We start from the raw sequence: 19,062 nt of genomic DNA, 5'->3' as shown, positions 1-19,062 counted from the left end.
TGAAGAAGAAGAAGTAGGAAAGAAAAAGAAGGAGAAGAAGAGGAGGTGGGAAAGGAGGAAGAGGAACAAGAAGGGAAAAATGAAAGAAAAATAGGCAAATAGAATTGACAGTTCTACAGAGAAGACATGAACATATGAAGATGCCCAAGATCACAGGGACATACTATTCCTGATCAATTAGGACAGCTGTCCCTAAAATGATAGATAATAAAGGTTAGTAAAAGTGTGGAGAAGCTAAAACGAGATGTGCTTGAAAAACAGTTCGGTAATTTCTCGAAAACTCTCAACTATTAACCACATTATCCAGCAGTTTGGCTTCTAGGTATATTCAAGAAAACTGAAAGCATGTATTATGGAGAAACTCAGAACAAATGTTCAAGACAATATTATTCCTAATGGACAAAGAATAAAAATAATCTAATGCCCATCAACTGGGGAGTGGATAGACAAGGTATTATATTCATACAATGGGATATTGTTCAACAATAAAAAGCGGGAACCTCTGATACATACTATAAAATGAATAAACCTTACAACTATAAAAAAACAGATATTAAAGATTGTATGTTTACCATCTTGTATGTATTACATGAATATCTTTGGAAACAGAAAAATAGATCTGTTGTGTAAGGCATGACCATACGTGATGATTGACAGCAAACAGGCAAAAGAGAACTCTTTGGGGTGGTTGAAATACCCTAAAACAGGAATTGAGCTGCTTCTAGTGGCCTTTTTCCATCAGTCAGGCCCTACTGCCTACTTCACAGCCTTCAAAACATGAGCCTATAAGGTCATTTTAGAATCAAACCACAACATTCCACCCCAGAGCCCCAAACCTCATGACTACCTCCTAATGGAAAATACCCTCAGTCTAACTCTAAAGCTACTAACAGTGCCAACATTGTTCGAAAAGTCCAACTCTCATTTGAGATTCAAGGCAATCTCCTAGTCCCTGTAAGAGCTAGGAAACCTTATAAAATCAAAACGAAAGTCCCATGCTTCAAATCTACACCAGCATAGAGTAAGCTCCCCCATCCTAACAGCAGGAATGGAAGACTCGCAAGGAAAGGTCTGGTTACACAGATGAGAAATATAGGGCTATATATGTAAATAGATTTGTTTTGTTTTGTTTTTTTTTTAACTCTTTACTCTTTGGAGGCCTGCCACCCAAATAAATACATGAAAATTTATTCTTCCTTTCTTTCTTTCTTTTTTTTTTTTTTTTTTTTTTTTGGATTTTTCGAGACAGGGTTTCTTTGTAGCTTTTTGGTTCCTGTCCTGGAACTAGCTCTTGTAGACCAGGCTGGCCTCGAACTCCCAGAGATCTGCCTGCCTCGAACTCCCAAGTGCTGGGATTAAAGGCATGCGCCACCACTGCCCAGCAAACTTATTGTTTCTTATGAACACCCAGCCTTAGCTTGGCTTGTTTCAAGCCAGCTTTTCTTAACTTACATTATCCTGTATACTTTTTGCCTCTGGGCTTTTACCTTTCTCTATTCTATATGCCTTTCTTTACTTCTAAGGCTGTGGCTGACTGTATTGGCTTGTCACTCAGATCATACAGGTCAACTACCCTCTCTAGCCATGGCTTCCAGTTGATCCAGTTGGTCCCAGTGCAAATGAAATGGAAATTGTCTGCAATGAGTATTGTCCATACTAATCTCCCAGGAAGGTCTTATAAACACAGTTCTTGGGACCCATGCCCAGGTGGTTAGCAGTCTTTGAACAAAGCCTTGGTATTATATTTTTTAAAACAAAACTGGGGAAATTGTTCAAGTCAGACTTTCAAGGTCAATGTGCCTGGATCTGAGTTCTGCTTCAGCATCATAGTGTGTGCTTGTTAGCGGTCCCATTGCTGTGACAAGATGCCATGAAGAAACAACTGAAAAGAGAGAAGATGTGTTGGACTCGGGGTTTCAGAGGTGGAGATTCACCATGGCAGGGAGGGCATGCTTGGGAAAAGCTGAGCAGACACGCCGTGACAGGCCAGGAATGTCAGCTATAGCTTGGCTGTCTTTTTCTTTCTTCCTCTTTTATTCCCAGGCTATGGGATGATGTCACCCAAATTCAAGGTACACTATTCCTTCCTCATTAAGCCATCCTAGAAATGGCTTTACTGACACTCTCAGAGATGTGCCTCGGTTTCCCTGGTGACTAAATCTAGTCAGATTGACATGATGGCTGTCTCGCATGTTGTACCACCTTAATTTAGCCTCTCCGAGTCTCCGTTTTCTTATCTAGAAAGGGGGTGTCTGAAATAAATATTTTAGGATTAATATGAATTTTAAATTATAGGATGCTTCGAGAACTCACCTGGTAAACAAGAGCTTGTGCCTCCCTCCAGTCCCTGTGGAGGGTAGGGAGGGCAGGGAGAGAGAGAGATGCATGTTTCCTAAAGAATCTACAATGATGCAGTCTTGCCACCAGTGCTGACTGGCTGCCTTTCTCTCGGTAGTATCAGGTCAGCAGCAAACATGCTGCTGGGCCACATTAAATCAACAACACATAGGAAAGAAAAATACCCAGGCCCTCGGGTACTGCAAGTTGTGACCCTTGGGAGGGACATTAAACACGTGGACGTGAACTATTAACTCACTAGCGTATTCTATCCCAGGCCTTCAAAGACAATCCTGAGAGTAAAGGGGTAAGAAGCTGCGAGAAGAAATATGAAACAAAGATGCCACCTGCTGGCCACCTGAGGTGCCACGGAGAAAGCCTTCCCCCTCATAGCTCAGTGACCCTCACCCAGTAAAATGCCCCCCAAGTCAACTGTCACCCTCTTACATATGAAATTCTACTGTCAAGGAAAGAGAGGTCTGGACAAGGGTTTTTATGCAACATTTTTTTAATCAGGTATTGCTTATTTATAAAAGTATAATCTTAGAAATGCAGTGAGATAGAATAAATACATTTTGATATATTCATACAATGGACTATCATGGAGTCACAAAAGGTTGTTTTCAAATCACTTTATTAACATAAAATGTTTTTTTAAAACAAACAAAGCATATTATGATTTCTATGAATAATAAAAAATGATGTGTGTACATATTCCCAGAAAGAAGTCTAAGAAGGCCGGAAGCTCAGCAGTAGACTGCTTGCTTAGCATGGATAAGGCCTGGGTCCAACATCTAGCACTACAAAAAGAGAAGGAAAAGAAGGAAGGGAACAAGGAGGGGGAGGAAAGGAGGAAGGAAATAGTGATCATCTCTAATATTACTGTTTTCTTGTTTATGCACTTCTATGCTTCTTAACTTTGCTCTGGTAAGTATGCATTGCTTTAGAAAAACTTTAAAAAGCAATAAATATGAGCTTTCTGTGAAGCAAACTATTCCAATGACCTAAAAAAAAAAGAATAGTAGTTATAAAATGCTGACTAAGGATCAGGGGTTGTCTGTTGGAGATCAGGGTGGAACCATATCAGAGAGGCCAGAGAAAAGCAGAATCTGGTCCTCAGGGTGATGTTACCAGCATCGGCACCCATAGCTGCAGAACAGAACAAGAGAAGAGCAGCAACAGCAGAAGGATGAGGTGATATCATTCCTGGGAAGCAGGCAGCTGTGTCTATCGCCCGCCCGGTGATATCCTCAGATGCACAAAACCGACTCTCTACTTGCGTTACCTGTGTGGAGGGTTTTCTTCTGTACCTGGCTGTTATAGAAAAGCCTGCCCCACTGAGTAGATGCCTCGTCAGTGAATGGCTGAGTGACAACTTGTCTAGGCCCTGGTTCTTTCCGCACACCAGGAAATTGCTGACTCCTCTGAGCTTTCCTCTTCTCATTGTTAAACCGGACAAGAGCCTTGCAGCCGATCTGCTGCAGCTGCCAACTGTACATGAAATACTGTCCCTTGAAAGTAACCCCATCCAAAGTGCAAACCAAAACTACACTGAGATTCTATGGCACCCTTGTCTGAATGGTTATCATTAAAATAACAACTACAAAAACTGGGGGGCATGGCAGACAGGGAACTCTTGTACACTAGTAGTGGGATTGTTAAGTGGTGTGGCTGCTGTAGAAATCAGGAATTCCTCAATAATTCCTAATACAGAATTCTGTATGATCCCAGCTATGCTTTTCCTTGGGATATACCCAAAGAAATCTAAATTCGCATACTACAGAGACATTCATCAGTGTTTATTGCAATACTATTTACTACAGTAAATTCTTGTTCACCAATAGGTGAAGGGTGAAGAAAATGGGTGTCACACAAATACACCGTTTTATTCAGCCAGAAAGAATCAAACCATGTCATTTTCAGGAAAATGGATGGAACCAGAGATCATTATGTTAAGTGAAATTAGTCAGTTGCAGAATCGTGATAAATATCACATGTTCTCTCTCATATTCAATGTGTGTGTGTGTGTGTGTGTGTGAGAGAGAGAGAGAGAGAGAGACAGAGACAGAGACAGAGACAGAGACAGAGAGACAGAGAGAGAGAGAGTTGTAGTTGGACTTTTCTGTCCCACCAGCCAATCCCAAATAACTACACAGAGACTTGATATTAATTATAAATGTTTGACCAGTAGCTTAGATTTGTTTTGAGCTGCCTCTTGTAAGTTAAATTAACCAATTTCTATTAACCTCTGAGCTGCTCCAAGGCTCATCCACCTTACTCATCTATGAACCTCTCATGTTGCTTCTTCCACATCTGGCTCCCGACTCTTGTGGCTCTGCCCTTCTTCTTCCCAGCATTCTCTCTGCCCTGAAAACTCTGCCCAGCTATTGGGCAGTCAGCTTTTTATTAATAATGAGAGAAACACATTTTCACAGTGTGCAGAAGGATTATTCCACAGCAGAGAAAGAGGAAGAGCGATATGGAGGACTAGGAGAGGGAAGGGGAGGGGCAAACAAGAAAGGACAAAGGAATATAAGTGCCATGGACGAGAAAAGGGGGGGAACACAGTGGTGGATGAATATGAACAAAGGTCATGATATACTTACAAAATTCATACAGAAACCCATCACTTTGTCATCGCATGAAAAGGAACAAAAAGAAAAGAAAGGAACCTCAGGCAAGGTCATAGACACAAGTATCCTCCATCAAGGACCAGGTGGAGGATGCCTAGACAAGCTGTTCTTAAAGGTGTTGCTTTACTTAACTAATTAGAATCTTGAGAGTAAAATCCCCCCAATAGTCACGTAAGAAAAATAAAATACAGTCTGCTCAAATCTGAGCGTGGCTGGTTTTGGGGTTTTTTGGTTTTTAGTTTAGTTTTGTTTGGGTGTGTGTGTGTATGTGTGTGTGTTTGGTTTTTTGATGATGGTGGTTTTGGTTTCAGTTTTTGGTGTTTGAGACAGGCTTTCTCTGTGTAACAGCCCTAGCTGTCCTAGAACTCAATTTGTAGACCAGGCTGGTCTCAAACTCACAGAGATCCACCTGCCTCTGCTTCCTGAGTGCTGTGATTGGAGGCATGTACCACCATACCCAGCCCTTGAATGTGTTTTATATTTCAGGATTCAGATTTGAGTTCAACCCCAAGTCCAAAGGTAAAGCCCTTGAACAACACTCTGAGTGGCTACCCGACTCTTAAGTTCAAAGGATCCCAGAAAATCCTGAGATTGAGTCTATGCTGTTTGTGCCTGAGTCTACCAAGACCCAGAAAACACTGCAATTGACCCAGAAATCTAACAAGAAATGCCACAGACTTCACTTCCAAGGACAGTGAGATCCAAGCAAATGAGGTTCCTGGTTCCAGAGACTACCCTGCGTTTCTGTTCCTCTTAGCACCACTTCCCTTTCCCTGGTACCCAGAAACTTGAAGTCCACCCTGCTATATGGCCAGATTACATATTCTGAACCATACTTGGTGAACCTTTGAACTTCTGGGGAAAGTGAATGTCCACACAATCTTGTTTCCACCCCTGCAGGGAGCAGAGATGTGGGAGGCAGAGACACCTCATGTAGAATGAAACCAAGATCATGAGATAAATCTAAGTCAGAGGAAGTCCCCGCTTCATCGTCATAATGAGAACTTCTGACCCCCTTTTCTTTGTAGCCACCATACCCACAGGCACAGCTTTACCTGAAACACCAAGTTGGGTGTTCAGATAGAGAGGCCAGAATTTAAGCCAAAGGGTCTGAGACAAGAAGCAGAAAGATGAAGGCCACTTTGAGCGTTCCTGAGATTATGGTCTTGAAATCATCCACTGATATGCTCTTTATCAATATCTAAAGGCCACGTCTCTGCTGCTGGCTCGGCCCATTGGTAGGCGTGCCTGTGTCTATAGAACAAGCAAACACCAGAATGAATTCACCAACACATTTTTTTTTCCATTTGACTCATGCTAAATCCACCTCCCACCCAGCAAAACTAAAACATTTCTCCTGGAACTTTTTACTTTTCCTTCAACTTTTTTTATAAATGTCTGCATAGGAGAAAAAAATCAAGTATCTTTCATTACGAAATATGATTGTCCTCTTAATAACTAAAGCAAGGAAAAACAAAACACTCTAAGTAATACTTAGTTACATGGTCTATGTAAGAGGGTTTCTGACTGTCATTCAATTAAATTGCCTTTTTAATCAATGGCAACACAACAGACACCAGAAGGCCACTGAACTGGCTGTTATAGCCTACAGTGTCAGTTCTAGTCCCAAATGCCCATATGACTCTATTGTCCTCCTTTCATCTGGACCCCTTGTAAGAATGTCCCTGATCCAATTGCAAAACTCAATTATAAGTAAAGCAAAGACCTCAGCCTTAGTAGTGTTTTTTTTTTTTTTCGAGACAGGGTTTCTCTGTGGCTTTGGAGCCTGTCCTGGAACTAGCTCTGTAGACCAGGCTGGTCTCGAACTCACAGAGATCCGCCTGCCTCTGCCTCCCGAGTGCTCGGATTAAAGGCGTGTGCCACCATCGTCCGGCTGCCTTAGTCATGTTTACATTTTGAAGAAGGAAAGCAGATAATAAAAATGAAAAATAATTAAATAAACCATGCAGTATTTAGAGGGTGATTAAAGAAATGATACAATGCAACAACATCAAGATTTTAATTTTAAATAGAGGGCTCAAGGAAGATTTCACAGCAAGATTATATCTTAATAAAATCAGAAGAAAATAAATAAATAAATTAGTCAGTCAAGAGACTATCTTGCTGCGGAGGGGCCTTCTCAAGGCAGAAGAAGTAGCTGGTGCAGTGTTAGGGCATGAGGAATGGAATCATTGTTAGAGGATGGTCTGGCAAAGGTTTTCAAGGCACCCCTTTGATGGTCTGAATAAATACCTAAAACTGTGAGTTTGATGACACTATCATCGTGGAACATGGGTGTTCAGGGTATGGACGCTGATATTAGGTTTTGCTAAGAGATAACATTGAAGGTATGTTAAAGGACATGACCAGCTGAACTAGCTTGTAGCCAGTCAGGCGGTAGGTAGGTTTGGGCACAAATTGTCCCAGTTCACAGCATCCTCCTGTGTCACTCTGGATGGCATGAAGGGCAGAGTAACTGCTATTCGCCTCTCTGGTGTTGGAGACATTTCAGATGTGGGTGTAGACTCTAAGATCCTCTACTCAGCAAGAGAATCTATCCTCCTATCATGTGAGACACTAGGAATAATTTATCTTCCCTAGAGATAAGGAAGACGGTTTTGTTTTATTTATTTATTTTATTTTTTTTTTTGGGTTTTCTGTTTGTTTATTTTTCCTTCATTTGCCTATAGAGCCAGAGCTAGTCAGGCCTATATGGACAGAGCTGGTCAGGCCTATAGACAGAGACAGGAACAGCAGTCTTTGGCAGGTCTTATTTTCCCATGCATCCTTATGAGTGAGTACATATAATATTTGTCTTTCAGGGTCTGGGTTACCTCACTCAATCATCAATGATGATTTCTAGATCCATCTACTTGCTTGCAAATTTCAAGATGTCATTGATATTTTTTTCTGCTGTGTAGTACTCCATTGTATAAACGTACCACATTTTCCTTATCCATTCTTCAGTCGAGGGGCATTTAGGTTGTTTCCAGGTTCTGGCTATGACAAACAAATGCTGCTAAGAACATAGCTGAGCACATGTCCTAGTGGTACGATTGAGCATCCTTTGGGTATATACCCAAAAGTAATATTGCTGGGTCTTGAGGTCTGTGAAGAATTTTGCTGGACATTGCATTGAATCTGTAGATTGCATTGCTTTTGGTAAGATTGCTATTTTTTCTATGTTAATTCTACCTACTCAAGAGCATGGGAGATCTTTCCATTTTCTGATGTCTTCTTCAATTTCTTTCTTCAAAGTCTTAAAGTTTTTGTCATACAGGTCTTCCACTTGTTTGGTTACAGTTACTCTGAGATATTTTATGCTATTTGTGGCTATTGTGGAGGGTGATGTTTCTCTGATTTCTTTCTCAGCCCATTTATCATCTGTGTATACTTTTATAAAATATTAAAGATATATATATATATATCTTAGTTTTTTAAGTAGCTAAAGTTAAACAAAGTTAAAGATATACAAGATTAGACCTACATCTGTAAAGCAGGTTTTGCTAACGTGAATGGACCATTACAACTTTAGAAATTTACACATGGCATATTGCAGCCAACTAAGATGATCTACATATGGATTTTTCACTATTCACTTTTTTGTTGTATGTTTTAAGTTAACAAGTATTTAGAGGTAGACACCCATAATTATATGTAGGCGTTTTAACCTCTCTCTTGATTTAAACATTTTTAATACCATGAGACATAAAGTAACAAATAAACATTATTTTTTGTAAGAAATTTTTCTAAAGGGGGATGTTAGGCAATATTTGGAACCTTTACTCATATACATAACAACTTTTATTGTTATATAAACATCTCTTATAATTAAGGCCCAATAGCATACAGGGAGTGACGGGACACTCAAGTGAAGGTCCAATGACCTTGACGATCTCCTTGTTTGATGGAGTATTGCCATTTAACAAGTCCAGCTGCAATTTTCTTAATGTAGTACAATTGGAGTTTTGATGATGGCAATTGTGCTCAGAAGAAATTGTGCAACAACTCTTTAGGGAGGGAGGGTTGAATCCAAATTGCACACATAAAGTGACTCACAATTACAAACACCTGTGTACAATGTTCACACTGTAAAACCGCTAGGCCTTGTAAGTTTCCAGGTAAAACTTAAAGAAAATGTAAGACAGCTTTTTATATCATAATCATCTTTAAATTTATGCTCACATCATCTAACAGAACTTGATTGGGGGAATCCCTGTTAAAACTGTGATGTTGGCGTTCTTATTGAAAGATTTGGACAGAGAATCCTTTTTCTCCTTTCCACGTATTAGCATCCTGTTATCTGGTTTTATTATCGACGCCTTGATAGCAGGAGATAAATAATAGTCTCTGTGGGAAAAGTTTACCTTTGGCTGGTGTCCTTTCTCCTGGACTTTCCAGTGAATTAAAACAGACAAATTTTCAATGTTATCCACACCCAAAAAGACATCTGAATCTCTGTAAGACTGAAGCCAGTGTCCCACACATCAATAGCCATTTTGTGGGTATCAGCAGATGGGGACAGACAACCCAAAAACCCTAAGAGGAAACTGAAATTCGAAATAGAACCAAGAATCGGGGCTTGGTGGGCAGAAACAAAGGCAGACCAAAGGCATGAGGTAAAGAAGTCCCCAAAACAAAAAGACTAGCCTATCTTATCTCAGGGGAAGCAGTCTTGGGGACCTAGTAGAAGCAGTAGGCACCAAGCTTAAGGTATGTAAGTAATGACAAACAGTCCAGTGTAGCTAATGGAGAATGAGAACCAAGGAAGACTTAAAGTCAGAGCACCTGAAGGGATAGATCTCAGAGGGTCACGGAGGTCACTGTAAGGACACTGGCAATTACTATGAGTATATATGGGAGAGCTACTACTGTCCTGTGAACACATGGTACTGTCTCAAGACTTGAAGCCAGGGAGTCTGATCAGATTGTACCCCCATGCAACACACCAAAACACAGAAGGACAGAAGGCTTCAGCATGTTACTATGACAAAATATAAGGGTGTCATCGGTGTTGAGAAGCTGAACCACATGTCAAAGATGGCGCACTCCAGTCAGTGAAGAGACCTACAAACCACAGTCTAGAGCATCCACCAACTTGAGATGAGAAGCCTGCTGCCCCTAGACAGGGCCTGTACTACATCCTTCGGGAGTTTCTCTAGCAATACATAGGAATCAAGAACACAGAAATATCTCCAAAGTCTCATCTCTACAATTAGACTTGTAACCTGGAATTTTAACATTATCCAACTTTAATCTCTTGAATAGAAAGTGGTTTTTAATTGGGCGGGATAGTATGTGCCTGGAATCCTGGCATCGTAGACACTGAAACAGGGCTGTACGAGGGTACAGTGGAGTCCAGAGGGTGCTGCAAGCCTAGTCTGGGTTACACCGTGAGGTCCTGGGTCTTTGGTTTTTGAGTTGGGAATATTCTTTTCACATGTGTGGATGTTTTGCCTGTATGTATGGTATGGCTGTGTACCACATACATTTCTGGTGCCCACAGAGGCCAGAGGAGGTCATCAGCTTCCCTGGAACTGGAGTTCTAAAGGGTTGTGGCCCATCATGTGGGTACTAGGAGCTGAACTTAAGTCCCCAAGAAGAGCAACAAGTACTCTGACCTGCAGAGTTATCCCTCCAGCCTCAAGACCCTGCGTTTGAAAGATGTTTTGAATAGGATCTGTTATGCTTCCCTTTAACTCCAAAATAGAGCTTGCTGGAAAAGGGAAGGGGGGACGTGAAAGGAGATGATGAAGACAGAGAAAACCCACTTCCACTTCCATCCCACTCACAGGAAAGAAAATGGCCCAGAACAAGGAGGCAGACAGTGTAGTTCCCACCCCAGGAGTTTCCTGACTGCGAGCTAGCTGTGGGAGGGAGGCCTGAGGATGAGTCAGAAAGCCTCCACTTGAGGTTTAACAGATGCCTACACAAGTTTCTTAGACTGAGCTCTTTGCTACCAGAGGAAACAGCCTAAACCCAAAGACTTTGGGGATACACAGAAGCCACAGGAGGTCAAGTGCTCCTGTGATGAGCTGAGGGCTGGTATCTTGCTCCAAGTCTGAAGGTGCTTCAACCTCCCCTCCCACCTCCTCTCTCCTCCATGAACGTTTGACCTTTTTGCTCCTATCCAAGTGTGTCTATCATTCAGAAACTTCTCCAATGCTAAGTAGTACTCAGAGCTGCACTTTTCTTTACACGTCGTCATTGGTTTGTTGTCTCTTCATTTTAAAACAGGGTCTTATGTAGCCCAAACGAGCCACAAACTCAGTATGGAGTTAAGAACAACTTTGAACCCCCAGTTAATCCTTATCTCCACTTCCCAAGTTTGGAGCTTACAGGTATGTGCTACCATGCCCAATTCCACATTATTTCTTCACACCAATATTTTTCATATCTCTTCCTTGATATTTCTTTTTAAAAGTTAATTTCTTTCTTAATTTTTATTTTGTGTGCACTGGTGTTTTGCCTGCACGTAAGTCTGTGTGAGGGTGCCAGATCCTTTAGAGCTGGAATTACAGTCAGTTGTGAGCTATCATGTGGGCGCTGGGATATAACCTGGGTCCTCTGGAAGAGAAGCCAATGCTCTTAACCTCTGAGCCATCTCTTTAGCCCCCCTGGAATTTCTTAAACGGTCATCCTCCTGAACGAGTGAGGTGAGAAGTGGCAAGAGGAAAACCTAGGGAATCCTCCACCTACTGAACCTTGTGGCCACTACTGTATATCAGATACATTTCTGCTGTGAACTCCCAAACTCAACTGGAGACTGAAGGCCAGATCCGAAGCCTGGAACTTGGAGTCAAAAGGTCAGGCAGAGTCACCTGGCAACCCAACACTCCCTTCTGGGTAGCCTCGCCCTGTGACTGCATCTGTTTCCTGGCACCTCATTTTAACCACGCTGGTGGATTTGGCCTCAGTAATTGTCAGATCCTTCACATTTGGTTTGTCTAGCCAGAAGTCAAAATCTTGTTTCTTTTTATTCTAATAACTAATACCTCTCTGGAGCCCCAGAGTGACTCGGTTTGACATGAAATGGAGATGTAAGATACAGTGAAAAGGTACTGGCCTGGATGCAGTTCTCCAGGTCTGATGTATGGTCCCACATCAACATAGTATAGAAATTTACTTGAGTTTTCATGGCGCAATCATGGCACAGGACAAGCCTCCATTGAGGACAAGGGCTATAACTGGAGCCAGGTTGGGTAACTGCCCAAGGCAGCTAGTAAACAAAAATCACAGAGAACCAGACATCTTCTAATAGAACATCAAAGACCCAGACTAAGGATTGTGAATTTCTCAACAAGAACTCAAAACCAGGAAAAATAATTGCTATATTTTTAACAAGGTGACTTCTGATTATGGGCTGGGCCATTAAAAAAACCCAAGGGCAAAAAATTGGAAACTGGATGAATAAATAAATAGTTGTTCAATCACCAAATATTTATTAAACATCTGCTATATTCTAATATTTCTATAAGTCACAGGAAATAAAATAATGAATGTAAGAATGATATTGTCCAAAGCTGGAGAGAGGGCTCAGCCGTGAAAAATTAGGCTCACAACCAAAACTATAAAAAATGACCTTGTCTTCCTTGCTCCTATAATATGATGATTCTTAAGGAAGATTTCCCCAAAAGAGTGATGACAACTTGAAATAAATATAAGAAAGGAAATAAGCTAAATGTCAAGAGATGCACATAAATATGTACATATATGTATGTGTGTATATATATATATATATGATAAGGACATATGAAGGAAGACTTCTTTGAAAATACAAAGAAGCTGAGCTGGGAGTAAAGGATAATTGTGTGTACAGAAAAACAATATCCATAAACCTTTTTTCATCAGGTAAGAGCTGAGTAAGTTCAAGAACAGCCAAGAAGCATATGGAGCAATAACAGAGGATGGGAGAAAGTGACTTTTGAGTGAAACAATATGAGAAAAGCCCTATTAATTCTTAGTGCAGCTTAATGGCACCAAAAATATCAAGCAAAATAGGGATGAGGTTCTACGGCATTCGTGACTTTAAAATATTTCTCTGACTACTGCATGGAGTGCAGATGAAGGAGGGCAGATTGTCACAAGTTCAACTGGGAGGATGCTCTTGCTGCAGGTGACAGGTGAGGGAAAAGAAAACAAGATCAAGGGCAGATCAAAAGCAAGACATGCCAAGATGATTATTAGGCACTGATGAGACCAAAGATTAGTTTGTTTTGCTTGGGCCACTTACAAATGCTGGCTGAAGGTCCAGGATTGGGAAAGACATATTTCCTCACATGTAAAATTCATCCAACAAGTATTTAATAATTATCTATTATGTGCCAAGTGCTGAGCTGCTCACCAAGGCTTCAGAAGGCAATTGAATAAAGTCCCATCTCTTCATGTGAGCTCACATTCTAGGGGAGAAAGAAATATTATACTAACCAACAAAGAGACAACTTCCATCAGTGCTATTTTTAAAAGAACAAGAAATAAATCACTTGGCATGAGAAACCTCCATTTCAGTTGTAGATTAGGGTAGTCCAAATGACTCCCAAAACAATACAGCCGATTGCTGTTACCCTTAGTTGCCTCTCAGAGGCTAAAGATAAGGCCTTATTGATGGAGACACAATACACTTCAGGCATAGGACTCCCAAGATTCAAGCTGGATTTATCCTGATAGCCTCCCTATCTGCATTCTAGCTTTCATAGAGCAGAACATACAGTGTAGGCTGCCAAGGATTGATAGTCCTGTCCAGCTGCATAGCAGCACAATCCTGAATTACAACAATGACCAGCATAGCAAGTTATCCCAAAGAGTGCCATAGTGGCACCCATAGCTTGGTAGTAACCAACAGCTATCTAATTGGACTTATAACCCACTCAAAGGTAGGGAAATCCATCCAGATACTAGAAATTTTACTAACTACATGGGATTAGTGAAGTGGTGGATCTTAGAGGAGGATAAAAACTACCTCTTTAGTGGGCCAGCATCATTCCTAATTGCATTCTAAAATTTAACCTTAAACCCACAGATAAGTGTAACTCACTCCCCACCCAAGAAGTTACTCTTTACAGCAAACAGAGATCACTACAGAAAACCACAACTGATCATAATGCAAACATCAGTGGCCTGTAGGGACAGCTACGACACAACTGGATCGAAGGCTCTACGTCCTCACAGAATATGAGCTGGGATGGTAGAACGTTTATAAGAGCTAGAAGACCAGCAAATCTGTTGTGAGTTCTTGTCTCCCAGAAATGAAAAGGAAGATATATCCATGACACTTCAATATGACATAGGTCTCATGATGAAACCAATAAACTGGATATTTTTCCTAATGCCTTTATAACCAACCTGAAAGTAGCTGTGCCATATATTGGCAATTAAAGTCCTTAGAATCCAATCTTAGCATCAACAAAGAATAATTTGATTTCTATGTTCCTTTCTTTAGAAAATGAGGATAATAATATATCAATCATGGATAAGTCTATCAAAAAAGTATGACAATAAATTACTTGACATGATATATCTCTAACATAAATAAAATGGATCACTAACATTCTAAATAATATATATACTTACCCATCTTTGTTTTATATATTTGCCCCCATTAAAAAGAGAAATAAAATCTAAAGTTTTAAAGTGATTTTTAAAACTTTTAATTCTTGCAGGTTGGTAATAGTGGCGCACACCTTTAATCCCTGCACTCTCGGGAGGCAGAGGCAGGTGGATCTCTGTGAATCTGAGGCCAGCCTGGTCTACAGAGAGCATTCCAGGACAGGTTCCAAAGCTACAGAAAAACCCTGTTTTGGAGAATTGGGATAAAGGAAAGGTGGATAGGGGAGCACGGAACCACAATTCTTAGTTAAGGGAACCACTTTAGGGTGAGCAAGAGATTTGACCCTAGAGGGGCTCCCTAGTGCCCAACATGAGGTTCCCAGTTAGTTCCTTGGGTAGCTGAGGATTGGGAACCTGAAATGAGCCTATCCGAGAGCAATACTGACGAATATCTTGCATATCATCATAGAACCTTCATCTGGTGATGGATGGAGACAGAGACAGAGACCCACAATGGAGCACTGGACTGAGCTCCCAAGGTCCCAATGAGGAGCAGAAGGAGGGAGAACATGAGCAAAGAAGTCGGGACCACGAGGCGTGCACCCACCCACTGAGACAGTGGAGCTGATCTACTGGGAGCTCACCAAGGCCAGCTGGACTGTGACCGAAAAAGCATGGGATAAAACCGGACTCTCTGAACATGGCGAACAATGAGGGCTGATGAGACGCCAAGGACAATGGCACGGGGTTTTGATCCTACTTAATGTGCTGGCTTTGTGGAAGACTAGCCAGTTTGGATGTTCACCTTCCTAGATATGGACGGAGGGGGGAGGACCTAGGACTTACCACAGGGCAGGGAACCTGGACTGCTCTGTGGACTGGAGAGGGAGGGGGAGAGGAGTGGGGGGAGGGGTAGAAGGGTGGGAGGAGGGGGAGGGAAATGGGAGGCTGGGAGGAGGTGGAAACTTGTTTTTTGTTTATGTTTTTTTTCTTCTTTTCTTAATTAAAAAAAATTATTAAAACAAAAAAAAACCCTGTTTTGAAAAAACAAAACACAACAAAAAAAACTTTAATTCTTCTCTCAATAAAAGGAGAAAATGTGTTACATATCTAATGCATGCACCCATCATTTTTCAAGACTGCTGTAACTAAGTCTCCAGCAAAAGCAGTTAGCTTGGAGGAGAGGTGTAGAATTTATTTTAACCTGCAAGCCTCACGAGAACAGCAGTGATGGCTGGGAGTCGGCTCCTCTCATTCACATCTCTGCCTTGATGGCTCCAGCAACATAATTCACTACGTGTCAGTCTTGCTTAGCCAAATCTACAATTATTAAGTCCATGCACACCAATGACCTTTTGTACCCACAGTCCTAAGTAGGTGAGAGACAGAAACATTTCCAGGGTTATTTATATGTAATGTTATTTATACTTTAGTGGTTTTAAATTTACCTTGGTAGTGTTTGTGGTGTTGAGTATTTTGTTGTAAGCCACTTAGCTTTCTCTTCTGGGCAAGTGTGTGCTCTTAATATAAATTCTCAAATAGTCCAAACTCTCCACTGGCAAATTTGGATATGCTGGGAGATTGGGCCACGCTCCATGCATTGCCTTTGAAATATGAGCACAATACAATGACTTCACATTGCGTGAGCATGCCAGCCAAGTTGAGGCTGAGGGATCCAGTCACACGGACAGTCAGTCCTTTCATCCAACTTGCTTCAAGACTGTCATAAGTTATTGCTGTTGGGTGTATTTTCGGGACTCTGGAGCCAATTTTCGGGGGTAAGAGGATTTGAGGAGTACACGCCACCACCCCGCTACTCCTAGCTAACCAGTATCATTCCGCTCTATGACAGTGGTTTTAGACACAGCTTCCGCCCCATGCAGCAGAAGTCTTTACTTTTTGAGGACTGAAAAAGATAAACTGTAGGTGTCAGAGAAGCAGTACGAAGGGCGGAAGGAAGTCAAACCACTTCAAAACTCCTTCTAGAGTTTCAGGCTGCGTGTACAGTAGCCCTGAAACTGAGAGAAACCTCAATTTTCTTACATTCGTCTTTGAAAGTTAAAGTAGGCAGGAAGAATGCCTATGAAGACTATCCAGAGCTTTCGCGGTTAGAAAACTGAAGGAACGCCCCACGTTAGCTGGGTTAGTGAAGAGTCTACCTCGCCTCCTCTTTACTTCCACGATCTCCACTCCCTCATTCATCAAGTTTGCATCTTCCCAAGATCCTGGGATGTTATATTCATCAGAGCGGAGTCTTACAGAATGGGGTAATCTAGAGTCCTAGCCGTACTTCCTTGAAGGAAAATCTTCAGCAGGGCTGGTGGGATGAGGCCAATGTTCAGCTTTTCACATGATTTTTTTCTGGGACACCATAGTCAATGTGTTTCTTTGATGAACGAAAGAGGCTTCGCAAAACAGTGTTTGAGGAGCTGGAACTGGGGCTGCTAACACGGTCTGCCTTGTTCTTCTGGGAACTGGAAACACTTCTCCATTGTAAGGATCTGTCTTTTCTCCTGCAGCCACAGCCCTCAAGCTACAATAACAGGCTCATGATATTTTTTTTTAGATACCAAAGTTATGAATATCCTTTTATGAGCATTTTCCTTTGAACTCACTTCTTGAAGAAGAAAAATTTCTGGGTTGACCCTTGTAGGCAAAACATTCGAATTGTTCTCTTAGGGGCTGTAAAATACTTCAAAATGCACAACGAAAAATTCCCCAATGCAGGATAACATGAATGGTGCACTACCTCTGCAGCTATAATTCTCAAAAAGTAATGTTTCTGAGCGGCATGAATTACACAAAATGCATTTCAGAGATTACTATCAAAATTCATGCCCCAGAGTGTCTCCCCTTATAACACAGACCCTTATGATATAGAACAGTGCTCTGCTGGAAAGTGGGAAGCCTTCGCTGCATTACGCCGCATGTGTTTTCCCTTTCTCCCGTACCCTGCCCCCACACATCCTCCAAACTCCCCTAAAACTCATCCTACGGGTGCCGACTGGGCAGATTATAGTGATCTCCTATTAATTCCACTCTCCCTCCAAAGGAGCTTATCATTTCAGGGTTTATAATTCTGTCCGCAGCACTGTCAACTAGAGTTCAGATTCCTGACTGGAACTATTTTTATGCTGCCTAATATCACTTAAACCATGCGTCATCAATACGGTAACTTATTTTCTAGGGTTAAAAGGAATGTATCTTCCACAAACTCCCTTACTGTTTCCTGTGTGTGTGTTTGTATGTGTGTGTGTGTGTGTGTGTGTGTGTATACATATACATTTTCTGTATATATACATATGTTTGTGGGTGTGGGTGTGTGCGTGTGTGTATTTATATATAAATTAATATATATTATATATAATATATATAAATTAATCTGGAAAACTCAGATCCCTTTAATCCCACTTTGTGGCTTAGATTCTTGAGCCCTGGAACCACTTGTGTTGATTTGTGTTGTGCGCAAGCTGGTGCAAAAATAACCTTCAGTATGGCAGAGAAATAAATCTGCATAGAAGTGACGTGCTTTTGATCCCTAACACTGTGAAGTGAATCTTAGCAACGAAGGTTCAAGAATGTGACCCAGACTGAGGGAATGACCTGGGAAATGTTCAATATGCAACTGTCACTTTGCTTAACATTAACAATAGCATGGAAAGTTCTGGACCACAGAGTACTTGTGAGCTTTAAGGCCAGATTCTAAAATTCTGGATTCAGCTTCCACTTTTATCATATGTTAGTTGCATGATTTTAAAGGATGAGCTTAACTCTTCTGTACACCGCAGAGTAACAGTGGTAATGCCACCTGCCTCCTGAGGTCTGAGGACAGCACTAGCAGAAAATATACAAGAGTACAAGGCAATAGTAGAGTAACAGTGGTAATGCCACCTGCCTCCTGAGGTCTGAGGACGGTACTTGCAAAAAATATACAAGCCTACAAGGCAATAGTAGTGACTGATACTCAGTCACTATTTGTTCCTGATGGAGAGGTAGCTCAGCTGATGGAGTACTTGCCTAGCGTACACAAAGCCCTGATGTTCCTTCCCCAGAACCTTGGAAACTGCATGCAATAATAGCACATGTCTATAATCTCTGATGAAAAGAGAATAACCAGAGGTTCAAAGTCATTTCACCTACGCAATGAGTTCAAGGCTAAAATGGCATAAATGAGACTATGTCTCAAAAAGAAAGAAAGAAAGAAAGAAAGAAAGAAAGAAAGGAAAAAGGAAGAAGGAAAGGAAGGAAGGAAGGAAAGAAAGAAAAAGAAAAAGGGAGGAAGGAAGGAAGAAAGAAAAAGAGAGAGGAGAGAAAGAAAGAAAGAAAGAAAGAAAGAAGAGAGAGAAAGAGGAAGGAAAGAAAGAAAAAGAAAAAGGAAAGAAGGAAGGAAGGAAGGAAGGAAGGAAGGAAGGAAGGAAAGCGAAGTGGGGCTGGTGAGACAACTCAGTGGTTAAGGACACTTGTTCTTGCAGAGGACCAAGGTTTGGTTCCCAGCATCCACATAGTACCTCTGTGACAGTTCCTGAGGGTATGACATCTTCTTTTG

The sequence above is a fragment of the Microtus oregoni genome, unplaced genomic scaffold (genome assembly GCF_018167655.1).
Source record: "Microtus oregoni isolate MIOR12 unplaced genomic scaffold, Mior012 000036F_ref0000092, whole genome shotgun sequence".
NCBI lineage: Eukaryota > Metazoa > Chordata > Mammalia > Rodentia > Cricetidae > Microtus > Microtus oregoni.
The sequence above is the reverse complement of the archived record's forward strand: the minus strand, read 5'-3'. Positions refer to the sequence as shown.